At 37.2% G+C, this 19,560-nt stretch overlaps 1 protein-coding gene across 1 annotated transcript in view; it reads right to left on the bottom strand.

The window, feature by feature from the left end:
• The window catches only part of LOC134741656 (hemicentin-2-like), a 253,547-nt gene extending 234,314 nt beyond the window's left edge, over positions 1-19,233 (bottom strand). Inside the window, exon 1 of the mRNA XM_063674516.1 lies at positions 19,156-19,233. The gene's annotated coding sequence lies outside the window, so the exon portion shown is untranslated. The remainder of the gene's footprint in view (positions 1-19,155) is intronic.
• Between the last annotated feature and the right edge of the window lie 327 nt (positions 19,234-19,560).

Genomic DNA, 19,560 nt, shown 5'->3' with positions numbered 1-19,560 from the left:
TAACCTGATGTATGGACCTTACAATATTCTCTCTGCAGTTGGTTGTCAGCAGGGAGATCCGATGGGGCCGGCTATCTTCAGCCTCGCCATTCATCCAATAATTACGGCTCTTAATTCAAAATTTAACTGCTGGTATCTGGATGACGGCACTTTAGGCGGTGAGGCAAGCTCGGTCCTTGAGGATCTACGGTCTTTAACCGCGAAGCTTAGCGAGGTTGGCCTGGAGCTGAATACGAGCAAATGTGAGCTCTACATAAGCTCCGACAATCCGAACAAATCTCAAATCTTGGGGGAGTTTGAGGTTGATTGTCCAGGAATAAAGTTGATGTCCAAGAGCTCTCTTCATCTTATAGGGGCCCCAGTTTTCGGCGAGGCGATCCCGGATTTCGTTGATGGCCAATTGCATCGTTTCTCGGAGCATTCTGACCGCCTACTCAAAATTAACGCCCACATGGCCTTTTTTATTATTCGGTTTTGCCTTTTCGTCCCGAAACTTACTTATGCAATGAGGTGCAGTCCATTGTTTAGGCATTTTCATTTGTGTCAGGTGATCTACAGTACTATACATATCGAAATACAAAAAAATATTTAATATTAGGCTCGATGATAGGCAGTCACAAGCAACCGATGCAAGTCAGATGACAAGCAACTTTACCGATCCGCTTCGGCGGTTTGGGTATAAGGAGCATTGCTAGTGTTACGTTGCCTGCGTTTCTGTCATCCGTCCATGGTACGCTATCCCTCGTAGGAAAGATACTCACTCCGTCAATACCTGATTTCGAGGTGGCGTACCTGTCGGATGCAGTAAATGCTTGGCGTTTGGCGTGCCCGAACGTGGACCTGCCCTCCAAAGCACACATTCAGAGGATGTGGTATGATTAATTTTTTAAAGGGCGCCTAGTTGAGTTGTTATTAAATTTGGGACTTTTTCTTTTATTTCTATATGTAATATGAGTTCAAAACTCGAATTTAATTTGTACTTGTACAAGTACACGGGGACTTACGAGGTTAAAGAAAAGTTTTGATGAAAAAAAAAATATAAGTAAAATAGCGCGACAACCCTACCTTCCTTAAAAAGCATTTAATTCTAGAATTAAAATCATCATCAATAATTTCCCCTAAACAATTAAACATTTTGTTACGACCTCTATAAACTTACCCTATTTAATTTTAGGTTGATTCCCTGCAGACAGCGATTGAGTAATATCTGTTATACAAATTATCATGTAATTAAGATGATTAGCTTAATCGCCATAATCATAATAAATAATCCGGTATTCCCTGGCGCAAACTGCTAATTATTCGCATTATGTATTTATTATGTGCAGCGCATTGTACGCGAATGTATTACGATACGTTTTTAATCATAATTTTCATGTAAGTAGTTAAAATACATAAATAATACAAGCTACTTAATAACATTTATCAAATCAGCCAGGCTTGCATACTTTCCCACTTCTCGTTCGCAGCTTTTAATACACCAGGTATTCGATTTTAAAACCCGGCCAAATGCGAGACAGACTTGCGCACCAGGGTTCCGTAATCCCCCTTTTTATAAAATTTATTGTTTTCCTTAACATTGACTCACGCTTGACTTATCTGTCAAAGTCGAGCAAAACAAAGAGGCACGGTCGTACCATCCTTTTCTCGAAGCCATTCAGGCCATTTTCGACGTCCTGTAATTTTGCGCTGGCTAAAGCTAGAGCCCTGAATTTTTAGTGACATATATAGGGCATGATATGGCTTACATATATTCCCAAGAACATTCAATTTGAACTTATTTCACGTCAAAGTTCCTTACTTTTGTCACTGACACATTCACTCACTCACTCACTCACCGATCATCATAATTCTAAGGTACTTTTAGCTAACCAACAAGCTTCAAATTTTAAACATAAGTAGTTTTTAGCTTAACAAGCCATATAAAACCGAAAAATATTGCAATATCAGTCACGTTTAAAAGATTTAGGAACAACTGCATAAGTAAGTTTGTAGTCCCATATGAGCATATAGCATATATATGCTATTACAATGTTACTTTTGCAGTTCCAACAAATAGTAGGTAAAGTAAAGGTCTAAGATGTACGATGTGAGTAGGTATAAAGATGTGTACAGTATGAGTATGGTAAGGATATAAATATGGTATAGGTTCATATTTAGCATACATATGGCACTCATATGGTGTGGGATGGGGACTTGGGTATGAGTATTGTATGAATACAAGTATAGCTTGGTATGGCCATGAGTATTGTACAGGTATGAGTACGAGTATAGTGTGGGACGGGTATGAGTATGATGAGCTTTGAGAAAAGTGGTAGCTGACGTACAAGAAGTACCTAGTACCCGAAAAGAAGGACAACCTACAAAAAGAGATGAGATCCCATCAAAAACAGTCATTACACGTATTAAAAATTAAAGATATCTAATATTGATGCGGTTTTAACACCCCCTGGCATTGACTAAAATAACCGACTTGGTATCACATTACATCTCTATACTTTTTTGTAGTTTTAGATGTATCGCTTTGCGAGACTGGCATCTTTTTACTACATGTAATGTTTTTGATGGGATTATTTATAATCCTTATATTTATCAAGCCCTATCTTTTTTAGGGTTCCGTACCCAAAGGGTAAAAACAGGACCCTATTACTAAGACTCCGCTGTCTGTCTGTCTGTATGTCTGTCTGTCTGTCTGTCCGTATGTCACTAGGCTGTATCTCATAGCTAGACAGTTGAAATTTTCACAGATGATGTATTTCTGTTGCCGCTATAACAACAAATACTAAAAACAGAATAAAATAAATATTTAGGCGGGGCTCCCATACAACAAACGTGATTTTTTTGCCGTTTTTTGCGTAATGGTACGGAACCCTTCGTGCGCGAGTCCGACTCGCACTTGGCCGGTTTTTTTATGTCACACGATGTAGTTTGCAATTTTTATTACTAATTTACCCTCCTATAAATGAACGTCAAGTTTAAAATTCATTTATAGTTGTTCAAACCAAATTGGCAGTAAATCCATCTTCCTCGTGTTGTCCCGGCATTTTGCCACGGCTCATGGGAGCCTGGGGTCCGCTTGGCAACTAACCCCAAGAATTGGCGTAGGCACTAGTTTTTACGAAAGCGACTGCCATCTGACCTTCCAACCCAGAGGGGAAACTAGGCCTTGTTGGGATTAGTCCGGTTTCCTCAAATTGGCAGTAAATAAGAACAAAAAAATCTATTAGGTTTAAGATAAAGTTAAGTTACATATCAACCGCTAACACAAACGCAAAGGAGCCTCGTCTGCCAAGAAACCACTGCGTGGTTTGGCAGAAGAACATATGTATTTAGTTGTAAGTAAGATTTTGAATAAACTTTTTTTTTTATATACTGATTTAAACTAACACGATTTTCACTCATCATTTAAGAAGATGTTGATACAATTTCCTCGTCAGTCTGCCTGTGCCCACGAACGTAACGTCACGTTCGAAACGTTAGGTCATGAATAAACGTAAGTTTGTACGCGATTAAATCCCGTGTTAGTTTTGAAATGAAAACATCTATATACATCCTTTTTCCTTTTGGGTGCTAGTACTAGTGTAAGACAAAGATAGTATGATTCTCTCTGTCTATGTTTGAAATGAGACAGTCCTTTGACAAACTATATTTCCGTTACTTTTCCGTCATTGGGTCATCGACTTGCATAGGTACATATTTAAAACCAATTTTAACTTAATTGGTCCAGTAGTTCCGCAGAAAATGTCTGTGATAGACGGACAAACAGACATACCGACGGACTGACAGACGCCTATAAGGGTTCCGTTTTTCCTTTAGAAGTACGGAATCTAGAATTTTTTGGCGTAATATGTACCTATGCCATAAATTATGATAAATGATGATGATGACATAGAAACTTGTTTTTGCAAAAGCGAAATGTAGGTTTGAAAGATGCATTCTTTTGTAAAGCTTGGGAAAACTAAAATTTTAATAGAGTTGCTCAAAAAGTGCTACTTTTCGTGGCTGTTTAGCGTGCGGAAAGTTGGTTTTCGCGAACTAGTGCTTTTTACTTTTCCAATTTTTTTAAATTTGTACTTGTTCCAATTCATGACTACTTATTGATGAGTGTTTATATTAGTTTCCTTTAAACGTCGTAATCAACATAAAAACCTACTGTTAATGTAAGAATACGAAAAATATGCATATTTCATGTTTTATTACCTACCTCTTCATCATAATAAGTATTATAACACGTTTATTTTTTAATGTTGAAAAACCGTTCTTAATAAGTTGGCTGAATGGAACGGAACGCCTGTCAAAGAAGAGGCGTATTTTCTTACTGCAAGAATGTTTTAAGTTTCCAAAGGCAACATTCGATATTGTTTTTATAAATAATTATACGATACACAAATAATCGTAAATAACGATATTTAGGTAATAATAGTACAATGTTTTAATATTTACAATTGTTTCTGTCTTATAGAACATGCATTTGAAAAAAAAAACTTTCATTGAAGTGGGTTCAATAATAATAACAAAATCTATTCTAGTCGAATAAAAGCTAGAAAAACACCTCTTCATAATGTCAATGTCAATGATGTCACAGAATTAATAATATAAAAAGTTTCGAATTCCAATCCTTAATACTTGTTGCTTTTCATATTTTTTCGCAACTGTATTAAAAAACGTCGTTCGATACACGTGCGGATATGTCATTCTTCATTCGTCCCGAGTCTTCGGTATCCGATATCTCGGTAATCGTAGAGTAATGACATACTTTCCGCACTAGCATCGAAATGTACTATTCTACCTTTTATTTGGGATGGATTTCTTTTTCACACCAATTGTAAGTTTCTGTTTGGCCCAATGGTTGGCATTAAGTCCGCCATTTGTACTTTTTTGTGTTGTACAATAAAGGTTAAATAAATAAATAAATTTCTCTTTATTACACCTAAATAAATAATTAGCTTAATGTTACGTTCATAAATAAATTATAAGAACCCGAGACGTAACCCGATGAGACGGGTTCTCCCCCACTTATCAAACGGTCAAAGTCTTCCTAATGGCTCTGAGGGAATAAAGTTACACTAATTTGCATATTTTACCTTTTCTCTCTTAAGACACTTGGAAATGGAATATGGATGTTGGTGCATTATATTTGAAGATATCAAGTACGTACAAAAATAAACTGGCAAAAATATACAGGAGAATAGTTATTGTTTGTTAGTGTTGTTTTACAAGGGGGCAAAGTTGTTGTTAATATAAAAAGGCTTCAAAATACGGTGGTTTGAAAAGTGGAGTCTTGAGCATTGCGAAGGTTTCAAGGCACGAAGGTTAAACTAACTTTGCTCCTGAGTGGAACACAAAAATTTTCACTGACTTGAGACGCAGGCGACGCAGTTTACGCAGCGCAGCGGCGAGCAAATTTTGTAAAGTATGGAACGTCGTTGCGCTGCAGCGTGCGTAGCTAAAGGATGTTCTATACTTTACAAAATCTGCTCTGCGCTGCGCTGCGTGAACTGCGTCGCCTGCGTCTCAGCATACGCTTAACCTTACCCGTAATCTTTGAACTTACCTTTATGATTGTGAGAGACTAAGTATTTTTGGGTAGTTGACGTTTCACGAGTCGGACTTGAGCGAGGCGGATTAGGTAGGTATAGTCAAGGGCATAAATATATATACATTCCCAAAGTTTCAAAAATATGTGTACACTCTTACACCTTTAGACATTAAAGACGTGTTCACATATTTTTGATCCATTTGTCTGGATCGATATTTTTGCCTTCGACTGTACTCGAAAAACTTATAATATCAAAGCGGCTGTCATCCATTCCCTGGACATGCTCAAACAACCTTAGCTGGCGCATAATTAGGAGAGGAGTGCCCTGGGTGAGTCCCGAGGCGCGGCGTACATCAGAGGCGCTTTTTGTGACTCAGAATCTACGTCCTCGCGGTCCATCCCGGGCAACGGCTTCGCTTCCTGGCTAGCTGAACTCGCTCCCTCTGAGCCTCCCAGCTATTTTGTATGCATCAATTTTGGTTCGCTTACAATGCGCTCAAATAGACCTTTTAAGGGCTCACTGACGAAAAGTTTAGAACAGGTAAGGAATGGAATTCGAAACTTTTATATTATTAATTCTGTGACATCATTGACATTATGAAGAGGTGTTTTGTAGCTTTTATTCGACTAGAATATATTTTGTTATTATTATTGAACCCACTTCAATGAAAGTTTTTTTTTTTTTCATATGCATGTTCTATAAGACAGAAACAATTGTAAATATTAAAACATTGTACTATTATTACCTAAACATCGTTATTTACGATTATTTGTGTATCGTATATTTATAAAAACAATATCGAATGTTGTCTTTGGAAACTTAAAACATTCTTGCAGTAAGAAAATACGCCTCTTCTATGACAGGCGTTCCGCTCCATTCAGACAACCTATTAAGAACGGTTTTTCAACATTAAAAAATAAACGTGTTATAATACTTTTAATGATGAAGAGGTAAGTAATAAAATATGAAATATGCATATTTTTCGTATTCTTACATTAACAGTAGGTTTTTATGTTGATTACGACGTTTAAAGAAACTAATATTAACACTCATCAATAAGTAGTCATGAATTGGAACAAGTAAAAATTTAAAAAAATTGGAAAAGTAAAAAGCACTAGTTCGCGAAAACCAACTTTTTGAGCAACTGTATTAAAATAGTACATTTCGATGCTAGTGCGGAAAGTATGTTACCACTCCACGTGTACCGAGATATCTTATCTATCTAGAAACTTAAAACATTCTTGCAGTATTAAAATACGCCTCTTCTATGACAGGCGTTCCGCTCCATTCAGACAATCTGTTAAGAACGGTTTTTCAACATTAAAAAATAAACGTGTTATAATACTTATAATAGTTATAATGATGAAGAGGTAAGTAATTAAATATGAAATATGCATATTTTTCGTATTCTTATATTAACAGTAGGTTTTTATGTTGATTACGACGTTTAAAGGAAACTAATATAAACACTCATCAATAAGTAGTCATGAATTGGAACAAGTACAAATTTAAAAAAATTGGAAAAGTAAAAAGCACTAGTTCGCGAAAACCAACTTTCCGCACGCTAAACAACCACGAAAAGTAGCACTTTTTGAGCAACTGTATTAAAAAGATATAACCGCTGACGTGATTGCCGTCCAGGAACATCATATAGACAATGTAAATAATAGACCGCGAGCCAGGCGCAAATTTTGTCAGTCATCGCATTCCGTGTGAAAACTCGTATAGCGGTTAACGGCTATGTATGATGGACCCTCGTGAACGTCAGCTGCCGCTCCGTTGGTGGGTTGAGGAATGGCAGCCACCGAAACGCGTAACACGGTCTTTCCACCGCGATACAACCGGCTGACGATTTGTTTTATTAACAATAGCATCTAAACTGTCATCTGACAAAGTATCAAACGGGAGGCGATGATGCCGATGACTGAAAAGAATTTTCTTTTTTACATGTTCATGTGACCAGCGGACGGTTTTTCTACAGCGATACAATCGGCTGACGATTTTGTTTATTCACAATAGGATCTAAACTATCATCTGACAAAGTATCGAGCGGGAGGCGACGACTAAACTTTTTTTATAGACTTTATTTGCTGCCATTCTTAAACCCACCAACGGAGCGTCAGCTCACGTTCACGAGGGTTCATCATTCATAGCCGTTAACCACTATACGAGTTTTCGCCCGGGAGGCGATTGGTCATGGAAATCTCTTCCTGGCCCGCGGTTTATAAGTTTTACACCCGCGGTATAATCGCGGGCTTTGATATGATAGCCTATATTCTGTCACCCGCAGTATACGCTAGATCATCCCTCTCAAACGTGCAGCCTTTAGAAACATATTCCTTAAGTAACTTTGAATCTATAACTCTTAGTTTCAAACATTACAATGACTTCCAAAATTATACAAGCCTCCGAACATCGCGGCAACGTCTAAATTTTACAAATCAATACCCCTGTAAAGTTCATCTCCCATAAATTCTAGACATTCTTGTGGACAGAATATAAATTCGCAGCTTTCAAATATACAACTAACAAACTAATTAAGGACTTAGAACAACAACAATTCAATGATACTACTGAACAAGATATGACAACTGAACAGGGGTTTCACCAAACGTCGGAAGTTTGTCTTTGTTAGAAAGCTGTTAATACATTTTTAGGTAAGATTTTAGTTGAGATATTGCTGCCGACTGTAGCTGCAAAAAATGACAATTAAGTTACCGAGGATTCCGAGGATCAGCTGTAGTGGCCTGAATAGTGTGCTGCAATGCTGTAGGAAATGCCAATTTAAACGTCAGTTCTAGATAATTGTCTATTCCTGCAGCAACTCTTGGCTGCATTGCTATCGCAATTTAGAATCTTTTTGCAGGTAAAAGTAAACTTACTTATACATAAAAACCGATATGGAGGAGAGGGAGTCTTGGAGAATAGGTACAAATATATCTATAAAAAATACTACTTAAATTTATTGTTTGCTGATAAGGTACATATTAAACTAGCGCATTTCAACCATTCTAAATTTGGTGGACTTATTTATTTCCGTAACTCAATGTCCCTTATATCCTTCCTATTTATGGATATGTATATAAATTAAATTCAGTATACAAAACCGGCGGCCAAGTGCGTATCGGACTACAAAAGTACGCGAGTAATAAGGACGTATCTTTGCGTGCCTTTTTAATAAGAAATAATATTTTTGAAAAAACTCTTTGCTGGCACAATCAATCATGTTAAAAATAATTTTTAAGAAAAAAAAACCGACTTCAATGGGGGATGCCGCTGAAAGTTCACTTATTGTTGAATGTGCACTCTTAGATTCCAGACAATGAAATGAAAAAGACAGCATCTTGTCCTAATTATGTAGAAAAGGAGGTAAAACCACCCGTTATTTTTCTAGTAGCATTTCGTTTTTATAAGGGTCGCAGTTCTAACCTAACCTAACCTACTTTTCTGATAGCATTTCGTTTCTGTAAGGTTCACAGCTCTAACCTAACCTAACCTACTTTTCTGATAGCAGTTCTGATCTGTGAGAATCGTAGTTCAAAACCCACCCACCCACCTAACCCACTTTTCTAGTAGCATTTCCGGGTCCGGGTCTGGGTCCGGATACGAGTCCGGGTCCGTGTCCGGCTCTCCGGGTCCAAGTTTGGGTCAGAGTTCGGTCCGGGTCCGGGTCCGGGTCCAAGTTTGGGTCTGGGTCCATAAGGAATAGCACAAATCGCCAAACGTGAACTATGTGTCATTGAAGAGTACCGTTCTGATCATTATCAGCAGTTCTACTTCATGAAATGTCACTTTTTTTAATGGAAATGCTGGATTTGTTGATAAAAATACAAAAGTCACTATATGTATGTCTTTTACAATTGAGGAGTTCTCTCGATTCCTCATGGATCCCATCATCAGAACTCGAGCTTGACAAAAATGTTTCTTGAAAACCTAACTTGCTTAACAAACATAACGAAGAGGACAAATCGCCAAACGTGAACTATGCGTCATTGAAGAGTTCCGTTCTGATCATCATCAGCAGTTCCACTTCATTAAATGACACTTTTTTAATTGTAAGTGCTTGATTTGTTGACGAAAATACTAAAATCACTATATGTATGCCTTTAATATTTGAGGAGTTCATTCGATTCCTCATGGATTCCATCATCAGAACTGCTTTTTGACAAAAACGGGACCAATCTGTATATACATATAATTACAATGAAAAAAAGAATTTTCAAAATCGGTCCAGAAATGACGGTTATGGAGTAACAAACATTAAAAAAAAAAAACCTTCCAACCGAATTGAGAACCTCCTCCTTTGAAATCTTGAAGTCGGTTAAAAATTGAAATTTTAGTCTATTTTACGACCAAGCGATAAATGTATCAGATGACGAAGCTAAAAATTCAATACAAACTAACCTAAGGGGATGAAAGGGTGTTAAACGTTGTTTTTCAAATTAGAGACTAAAGACTTGAGGAAGGTTAGCGTTAGAATAGATATGATAGAAATGTTTTAATTTTTTTGTACGCCTGGTTCAAAGGTTTAAGGGTCGACATTTTTTAGGGTTCCGTACCCAAAGGGTAAAAACGGGACCCTATTACTAAGACTCCGCTGTCCGTTTGTCTGTCTGCCTGTCTGTCCGTCTGTCCGTCTGTCCGTCCGTCCGTCCGTCCGTCTGTCCGTCTGTCTGTCACCAGGCTGTATCTCATGAACCGTGATAGCTAGACAGTTGAAATTTTCACAGATGATGTATTTCTGTTGCCGCTATAACAACAAATAATAAAAGCAGAATAAAATAAATATTTAAGTGGGGCTGCCATACAACAAACATGATTTTTTGCCATTTTTTGCGTAATGGTACGGAACCCTTAGTGCGTAAGTCCGACTCGCACTTGTTTTTAATACAATGCTTAATTATTCAAATATTTATGCATACTTAGGATCTAATGTGTTTAATATTAAAGTAGGTCAATTTAGTAGTTTTTATACATATAAGTCGAATTGAATCAGATAATAATTATCTGATTCCGAGTCGTAGGTGAATGTAAAATTCCTATTATGACATGTCATATTGACAGAGAGAGAGAGTCTGATGTTTCCGTATTTAAGGTTAATAAGGTCTATATACTGTCCTTAAAGTTTTGTATGAAATTACAAGCAAATATCAGGCTTCGTGAATTAAGTACATTATTGTATTTAACCTTAGCCTGCTATTTTAAAGACTTTAAACTGTAAATACTAGAAAATCGAGTAGATTTTTATTAATGCTGTAATTATGTAATGCGGCAAGCTAAAGACAGCCCAAAAAATTTAGGGCGATAGAATAAAAGTTTCACTTTAATATACCTATGTAACACATAATTCAACAGACTAATTAATTAAAGGGAAGAAAAAATAAATATAAATGGGGTTATAATAACTTTTTTCTACTCCAGCACTCATATTTGTCAATTAAATAACTGCCACTGATATCTAAATCAACTTAGTTAGGCGTAGTGGTGATGGTGGTAGGATAGTCATCTTATGAATATTCATACAATATAGTACAACTATTGTATTTGTAATTGTTAGTGCTATTAACTTCCAGGCATAGATCTACAAACCAAATTGATTTAAGTACTCTTGTATATTTATCATTTTATGTGTTTTCCGCTGTTATAGAAAATTATTGTGTGCAACGGTACATAATTAGGTCTTAAAATTCATTACTAAACTCGACTTCGTCTCGTTTTGTACCCCGGCACTTGAATTTTAACAACCCTTATTACTTATTTACCTGTTAATCTACATAGACCATAAGACCATAGTATATCTGTTGCCCTTTGCTCGGTATCAAATTGTAACCTTAGCAGATATAGATATTAGATATACATAACTAGTAGTTATGTAGTTATTAACTACATAATGAAACACTTTAAGATGTAACATTATAGGTATTCTGTAAAAGTTGGCTAAATTAAAAATCGTTTTCCGCCACTTGAAGTAAGTAGGTAAGCACCATACCGAAAGTCTCAACGATACCAAATAACATTAGTGTCGAGGAAGTAAACAAACTTTGCGAAGTTAAAAGTTTCGACGCGGGTTTACGGTAGGTAAGAGTTGCCAGCTTTTAAGCCACGTTAATTTAGAATAATTGACGAAGGTACCTTCAATCCTATCAGTAAAAGGTTCTTCACTCTAGTGGAAAATGATAGGGCCCATAGATACGCTATTATGGTATTTAAAAGTTTTATTTTGTTTATTTGATATTTGTTCATTTGCAGCGCAATAATCTAACGGTAACGGTTAGTAAACAGGACAAGGTTCTATATACAAAAACGAGAATTTATTGCAAACATTATCAACTCAATAATGTATGTTGTTACTAACTCAGAATGTTGTGCTTTTCGCTACTACAGTTTTAATGCTTTTCAAGCACTATAAAAAGGAAAAACAGAAATATCAAATATGTTCCTGGGCGTGTCGGAGGTCACTTTTGCTGCATGCATCCAGAGAGGTGGACTAGCGTAGCCAACAAGGCAAGATGTTGCAACAAGGCGGCTTAAATAACTTTCTTAACAATGCCACAAGAACCAAAAATAGGGTGCTATGGAGATGAAGCAAGAGGAGATCTGATAGATAGATCTCCGCTGTATCTTTAAATTTCTTTAATACATGTCGTTCGCTGCCGCACTTCTGCCGCGATTATGATATTGCCAGTGACGGCGCAATACAAAAATTTAGGGACAGTAGACACCTTATTAACCTTAAATACGGAAAAAATACGTTAAACTCTCTTATCTGTCAAATACTACAGTGAATGGCAAATAGTCAAATCATAATATTAAGTTTACAGTCACATACGACTTTTGGTTTTCAAATGTCTCAAATTTCCCAACGGTTAGCTACTCGCAAGCATGTAGACATCTCGAAAACCCCAGTGTAACGTGACCTTGAGATCCTTAACAACCAATGCGTAATCGGAGAGCTTTCTTATACCGGTTTCTTTAGTCCTTGACTCGCGTATGATAAGTAAGCGATATTAATAATTAATTACAGCGCCAATCCGTGATGAGTAGCTGAATTATATTGGCGTTGGGGGAGCTTTTGTAAGATAATTAAAGAGGATATTTATTAAGTTAAGATTAAAAACGCGATTTTAATAGCCTAAATCGAATAATTTTTCGAAAATGTTCAATTAAATGCCTACAATCCGAAAAAAGTTTCACTTACATCGTGGTTTCATAAAACCACCCAATTACTTTTTTTAGGGTACCTTCCGTACAAAATGTGTTTATTTGAAAAAAAAAAAATTCGCTTAAACCAAATGTTGTGAGGTATCCTTGGATAGGTAGGTATTTTAAAATAAATAAGGGTCGCAAAAACCATTTTTTGATTAAGTAAATATTTTCTAAAATAATCGCTCCGAAAGAAAAAGAAATATGCGTGTCCACCCTAACTTTTGAATTGTGTCCAAAAATATAATAAAAATCGTAAAACAAAAGCTAAAAAAATACTTTCAATGAAAACTATAGCGAACATGATCAATCTAGCTGTTTTTGAGTTATTGCAATAAAAAGTTATCTTCTTAATAAAAAGACGTACTAAACGCGGTGCGAAGGTAATTCCTTAGGCCGGCCACAAACATACGGAACTTTCATTTGGTTTCCGTGCGGAATGACCGGTGCAAGCGAGACAGCACTATGAAAGTGTATACGACGTCCCGTTCACACCTGTGACCGAATGAAAATTCCGTATGTTTTGGCTTGTAATGTATATGAAACTTACTAAAAGCCCCCGTTTAGCCTATTTTGACAGAATGGTAACTACGGAACCGGTAAACCCTGCACTGAGCATGGCCCGACATGCTCTTGGTCGATTATTATTTGTATCGTTAAGGTACCTACAGAACTCTCAATTAAGCGTCGTGGTCTGACATAAACTAGCCCGGTTTTTACTACACCATAAATCCATAACGCTCAAAAACCCTAGTAGGTAAAGGAATTTAATTTTTGCGTCTCAACCGTTGATTGATGTGACAATACTTCGCTTCCCCTTAATCTTCCTTTTAGCTTTCCTTTTAACTTTTGAGTTTGAGTTTAACATTAATTCTGCTTCTTTTGTTACATAATTTTGTTCTTTAGAATCAATTCACTGTGAACTTTTGAATATACCGAGTAAAAAAATCTAAATGAATTTATTTATAATACTAGCTGTGCCCGCGGCTTCGCCTGCGTGGAATTCGGTCTGTGTCAGTAAGCGGCTAATTCACCCCTAATTTATCTCCCTGTCCCCGGGAGACGGAACTTAAAGTAAAGTTGACAAATGGATACGCTAGAGGACTAGTCCAGATAAAATATTTTACAATTAGGTACCTACCACCAAAGATAGATATAACTCCGTAATAGATGGATACAGTCTAAGGAAAAAACGTGCCTCGAAAATCACGAAAATTTGATTCTCGATCAGATGTCGCTACTACCTTTTGCCTACTCTCGTATAGAGGGCGTTAACGGTTTCGTTTGTTATTATTTAACAATTTTAACGCATATCAGTGAAAGAACATGGGTCAAAAAAATAAAAATAATTAATGCAAATAAAAAAGATCGTTTATCCATATTTAAATACATTTTATCGTATTTTAATAAATCTTCATTTTTAGTTTTAAAGTGTGTCGATAGATGGCAGTGTGGTTACAAAATTTACTATGACAGTACCGCTCTATAATATTACATCCTCTTTGCTACCACTAAATAAAATTACACTCCAAAAGGTTTTTGTTGCCCTTATTCAAATTTTTGACGTGATTTAAACGGCATAGAGTAGTAGGTGTATATCGAACGATACAGTACCATTTTTGTATTTTTACGTCCTTGACTGTACCTATCCAAATCGGGTACACTACATATTTCCGAAAAAATATTATTCCGAATTTTAGAATGTCGAATTTTATCATTCCGATTTTTAAATGCTCGACCCATCAAAATTCCGACTGTCATAATTACGAATGATGGAAATCACGAAGATTTATATTTCCGAAAACCCAAAAAGCCGAATTTTGTAAATTCCGAACTACATAATTTCGACTATAACAATTCCGATGGTGGCAAACACCGAATTTAACATTTACGATTTTCAAAATCACGAATTCGGAATTGCCCTTATCCGATTCCTATTTTAAATATCCCAATTTTTAAATTTCCACTTTTTTGGCAACAGTTCGTTTTCTTGGGGGTCGCAGTTCTAACCTAACCTAACCCACTTTTCTGGCAACAGTTCGTTTTCTTGGGGGTCGCAATTCTAACCTAACCTAACCCACTTCTAGCAACAGTTTGTTTTCTTGGGGGTCGCAGTTCTAACCTTTTTTTTTTTTTTTTTTTGATGACCCAGGGGGAATCCTTTATGGATCCCACTGGCCCGGGAGAAGCCTAGTGGGTATGTCCGACTCCCACGGACTAAACCCCCTGGGGTGTTCCGCCGCGTGCTTTGTAGACGGGGTTTCGGGAACTCGGTTGTAGACCTCCGATACCCCGTCGGCGTTGTTCTTGCGAACCCATTCTTTACGGCCGCTATAGCAGCTTCTTCGTTGAAGGCTCCTCGGAACACTCGAGGGCCTTCCAGCTCGAACCTGTTCATGCGGGTGATGGAACTCCCGACCCATCACCCGCTGGGTCCCGTTAAGGCGGCATTATCCTTGATGCGAAGGCTCTTCGCCGTCTACCTGGTCTCCTTCGGCGCTGAGGGAGCGAGTTCGCGTCGTCCTCGCGCGATCGCTCTGCCGCTTCCTTTTGCGTTAGAACAGTGACGCTAAAGGAAGCCACTGCCGCCCATGCCTCCTCACTGCTGATCATACGGCGTATTAGCGCCGGCAGTGAGAGGTCTCCTCCCACAGCCGCGGACAACGCAGCGCGAGGCTCTGCCCATGCAGGGCATACCTCGCGCGTGTGCTGAGCCGTGTCCACGGCTTCTCCATCACAGTGGTGGCACGCTGTCGTCGGCTCTCTTCCCACCCTCTCACACAGGTACCAGCCGAAGCAGCCGTGCCCCGTTAGGAGCTGTGTGAGGTGGAAGGAGGGTGCACCGTGCTTGCGTTCGACCCATTCTTTCAGAACGGGTCGAACAGCGGCCACCAGGTCCCGGCTAGCTCCCGGGATCTCCAGACGCTCCGACCATTTTTCATATAGCACTTCTCGTGCTTCTTCCCGCCACTTGCGAACTTTCGCAGTTCTAACCTAACCTAACCCACTAACCTAACCTAACCCACTTCTAGCAACAGTTCCGGTTCGCAGTTCTGTCTAATTTATTTATGCCGAATTTTTATGCCAAAAATATTTTATGCCGAATGCCATGACGCGGCACGACAGGTACCCGTAATAATTACTAAAACGTGAGTCTTCATTTGAATATCACGGACTTCATTTTTCCAATCTTAAAAAACCGAATTTCTGAATACCGAATTATTTTATTTCCGATCGGACAATGATTTTTCGGAATTTAGGAATTCGGAAAAAAAATATTTTCGGAAAAGTGTAAAATCGGAACTTTAAGCTTTCTGTCAAGTGACAATCGGATTTAAAGTTTTCGGAAATAGCACATTCGTGATTTTATTCCATCGTGTTTTTAAAAATCGTAATTTTGATATTTCGGACTTATAAATAATCGGGATTATGAAAGTCGTGGTTATAAAAATCGAAAAAACGTATTTCGGAATATTTGGGTGTTCCCATCAAAATCATGTCATCCAAATCGGTCCTCCAGTGAAATCAGTCTAAGCATGACGCCGGCGGCGGGCAGTGTCTGCCCCTTTTTTTGTTGTTTTCGGAGTGGGAAATGCAACTGCGTAGCGTCTGCCCCTACGACTTGTTGATAGTCATAGCGAAGCAGGCGCTCACGGGGACCTGTAGGCGCTTAAAGCGGAACGGGAAGTTGCTCGGAATGGAGGGGGATACGCAGGATGTACACGGCTTCTCCGGCGCCACACTCCGTCAGGATCTGCGCCTATATATGTATTGCGTACGATGTATTTGGGATCACAATCGAGACTCGCGCTGGCTTGCCGTTTCAGCCGAAAGCGAAGCGACCTGCCTGGCTAGCGCCACTGAGTCTCTCACCGTGGTTTTTCTTAGACTCCTGAGACCGTGCCCCTTGTGGCCGCAATGCATTGCGAGACTTTCGCGAAAGATTCGATTTTTTTCGGGAAGGCATGGTAACGCGTATAAGTCCCAAATCGTTTGACATTTACTGAAAAATTCGTGACCATTATTAAGAGGAAAGGGCACGGCCGCTTCTCCATGCAAACGCAGTCTCCATTTTTTGGATAAAAACTACCCTATGTTCTTCCACGGGACTCAAACTATCTCTATACCAAATTTTATCTAAATCGGTTTAGCGGTTTAAGCGTAAAGAGAAATTAAAAAAAGTTTTTTTCATTTTTTTTGTGTTTTCACTCGGGAATGGTGTCATTTTGATATCATAAATGAATTCGGCATACCCGATTTATACAAAAACGATACCTAACTTGGCCTAGTAGCTAAAATAATATAGTTATCAAGATAAAGTTTTTAACCCCTTTTTCCATGGGGGATGAATTTTTAAAAACGCTGAAAAAAAATTTCTTGCTTTTTAATATAATTAACGTTTTGCAGTTTTAAGTTCCTGACTTAAAATAAAATTTGCACCCCAAGACAAACTTTCATCCCCTTTTCAACCCCCTGAGGGGTTAAATTTCCAAAAACGTCAAAATTAGTTTTTTTGTAATCGTCTATCATACATTTCTAAGAAGTTTCAAAGCATTTGTAATGGATTCAAACTTTCAACCCCCTTTTAACCCTGTTAGGTGACGAATTCTTGAAAACGCTAAAATTACTTTTCCTGTATTATAATAATATGCCCATTATACAAAGTTTCAAGTAACGCACTCAAAAAAAAAATTGAACTCCATACAAACTTTCAACCTCTATTTCACCTCCTTATGGGATGAATTTTCAAAAACGCTGAAATTAGTTTTCTTGTATTTCAATAATATATCTTCTTACGAAGTTTCAAATTGCTAGCTTAAAATAAATCTTGAACTCCATACAAACTTTCATCCCCCTTTTTAACCCCCTTAGGGGTAAAATTTCTCAAATTTTTATAGCCTATAACCTGGCCGTGGATTTTTTCGACAGATTAGTAAAGTTTGCATCAAAATCCGTTCAGCCGTTTTCATTTGTAGCGCGGTCAAATAAACAGACAAACAGATAAACAGACAAACAGATAAACAGACAAAAATTCTAAAAACTGTTGGAATGTGTTCTGTTATCGATTCTAAGTATCCCCAGCCAATTTTTTTTCGAATATCTTCCATGTACAGACTTTCGACCCTCTTCCGCTTTATTATAAGTATAGATAACACAAGATAAATAATTGTCGGTAGGTATCTGCCATTGCAACTGAATGAATATGTATTTATATAGATTACTATATAAAATACGATGTGATTTTATTTTTGCTGTAGGTACATTTTGGCAGGTAAGGTTTTTTGATTTACTGTGAAATTAGAATCTGGCCTTAGTAAATTAATATCGTACAAATAAAATCGTATAGGTAGACTTAAAAAATCCTACTAATATTATAAAAGCAAAAGTAACTCTGTATGTCTGTTTCCTCTTCACGCTTAAACCGCTCAACGGAATTAGACGAAATTTGGTACGGAGATAGTTCAAGCCTGGAGAAATCATCAACAGAAGAATCATCCTCATCATTCTACGCAGACCAATTCGCGGGTAAAAGCTAGTTCACTATAGTTGAGTATATATTTCTAGAAATGTTTTATGCCTATAAGTTTTCTCAATTTCTCATGGATCCCATCATCAGAACTAGATTTTGACAAAATATGGGACTAATCTATAAATATATAAATACTTTCAAACAAAAAAAATCCAGTCAGTTGAGAAATGACGGTTGGATGATATGGAATATGAATGTATAATATTGGGTAATGAACTATTTTTTGGTGATTAAAAAAAGGCCCAGACGTTTAGTAGATAAGGAGTTGGGGAGGAGGTGGGGGGGCATGTTCAACTTTCACCTATTTTTTTTTTAATTAATTCAATATTATCTATTTTGAAATTGCAAATACATGTAATAGGTAATATAATAATTATGTAGCTACCTATAATCCTCACATTAGAAGCCATTGTAAAATGTGTCACCCAAAAATACACGCTAAAATTGGCAGTTAGGTGTAAATTTATTTATTTAGGTTACTTGTCCGTCTCTGGGTCACCGACTTACTACATAATTAAGAGTACCAAATTTGATCCTATAATACCCTATCTTCCGTTTTTTTTTGTAGCGTGGAACTCTAAAAATAGTGTACATACATTTTTAATTGATAAATGAAATATTTTCGAAGACATGTGATTTACTCATTTCACGTAAAAGTTATGAAATTGGTATTTTTAACTCACTTATAGCAGTTTTCACCTATGTAGATGTTAGCGGTAAATTACAAAAGTTAATTTTGATTTTACTGTGTGTACAAAACGTAACATAATCATACCATAATTCATAACATAATTTATTCTTTTTGTATATGCAGCAAATTTCATCTTCTATTAAAATAGTCTAGGCTCTACCATGCTAAAACATGTTTAAGACATACCAAACACCTACAAAAACCTGCACAACAGCAAAGTCTATTCCAAACAAACTTATCACTATTATAAACGTCACTCTTCAAATAACGCACATTTAAAACTGAATTTAAGATTATGACATGATGTTCGGTTTAATGGACCCCTTTTGGCCAATTAAGTACTAATTGCGTTGACCTTAGCTAACCCGGCTGATCTAATTCTGGTAGCATGACGCACTGGCTTACGGCTTATGATTTCTTTACGTAAGAAGGACTTAAGTTTCAAAAGTTAGCTTTAAAGATCAGTCTTTTTACGGCAGAACATTATCGAAAAGTGTGAATAAACTGGCATTATCTACGAGATGCGATTTGAGTGCGACAGATGCAGCTGATAAACTTACGTTGGTATAGATGGAACGAAGAAGTGTATAAGAAAA

The sequence above is a fragment of the Cydia strobilella genome, chromosome 5 (assembly GCF_947568885.1).
Source record: "Cydia strobilella chromosome 5, ilCydStro3.1, whole genome shotgun sequence".
Taxonomy (NCBI): domain Eukaryota; kingdom Metazoa; phylum Arthropoda; class Insecta; order Lepidoptera; family Tortricidae; genus Cydia; species Cydia strobilella.
This window is presented reverse-complemented; position numbering and strand designations above follow the sequence as displayed.